Source organism: Rhagoletis zephyria, unplaced genomic scaffold (genome assembly GCF_001687245.7).
Source record: "Rhagoletis zephyria isolate East Lansing unplaced genomic scaffold, Rhagoletis_zephyria_1.1 Rzeph_scaffold_03143, whole genome shotgun sequence".
Taxonomy (NCBI): domain Eukaryota; kingdom Metazoa; phylum Arthropoda; class Insecta; order Diptera; family Tephritidae; genus Rhagoletis; species Rhagoletis zephyria.
In genome coordinates this window covers 31,761-32,550 of record NW_016160227.1, presented here as the reverse complement: position 1 = coordinate 32,550, position 790 = coordinate 31,761, and positions in this window count along the sequence as shown.

Below are 790 nucleotides of genomic sequence, written 5' to 3'. Positions count from 1 at the left end.
TTTTCATTGGCAACTGAACTGCCAAAATTGTTTAACTATTCACTAAGAATTTAGATTAAAAAAATAAAAGTCCGGGACTAAAATTGCCAATGAATTGGGGTTTCGATACAAGTACTTTTTTCCGATACCTACTCAGTACTCGGCTCAAAAGTATCGAGTACAAAATTATTTGGTATCGGACGAAATGTATCGAGTATGTACTTGTATTTACTAGTATCGTTTCATCCCTAATCTGACCATATTCTGCATACGTGCTGATGCATGCACCTCATCAGCTCCTCGCCGCCGTACTTGAATAGCTCGGCTGGCAGGCTGTCAGCTCCAGCAGCTTTGTTGTTTTTCAGCCGCGTAATCGCTATTCGTACCTCGTCATAGTCAGGCGGTGGGACAGCTACTCCATCATCATCGACTAAGGACTCGGGTTCGTCTTTTTCACTACTTTCAGCGCTGCTACCATTCAGTAGGTTATAAAAGTGTTCCCTCCACAATTTAAGTATATTCTGGACATCGGTCACTAGGTCGCCATTGTTGTTCTTACAGGAGTTCGCCCCGGTCTTGAAACCTTCCGTAAGTCGCCTAACCCTCTGGTAGAATTTTCGGGCGTTCTTCCTGTCGGCCAGCATCTCAAGCTCTTCGCACTCACGTATTTCGGCCTCTCTCTTCTTATTGCGGCAAATACGTCTCGCTTCCTTCTTCAGTTCCCTATAACGGTCCCACATGGCTCGCGTTGCGCCCGATCGCAGCGTGGCCCTGTAGGCGGCATCTTTTTTCTCTGCGGCTTCTTGACATT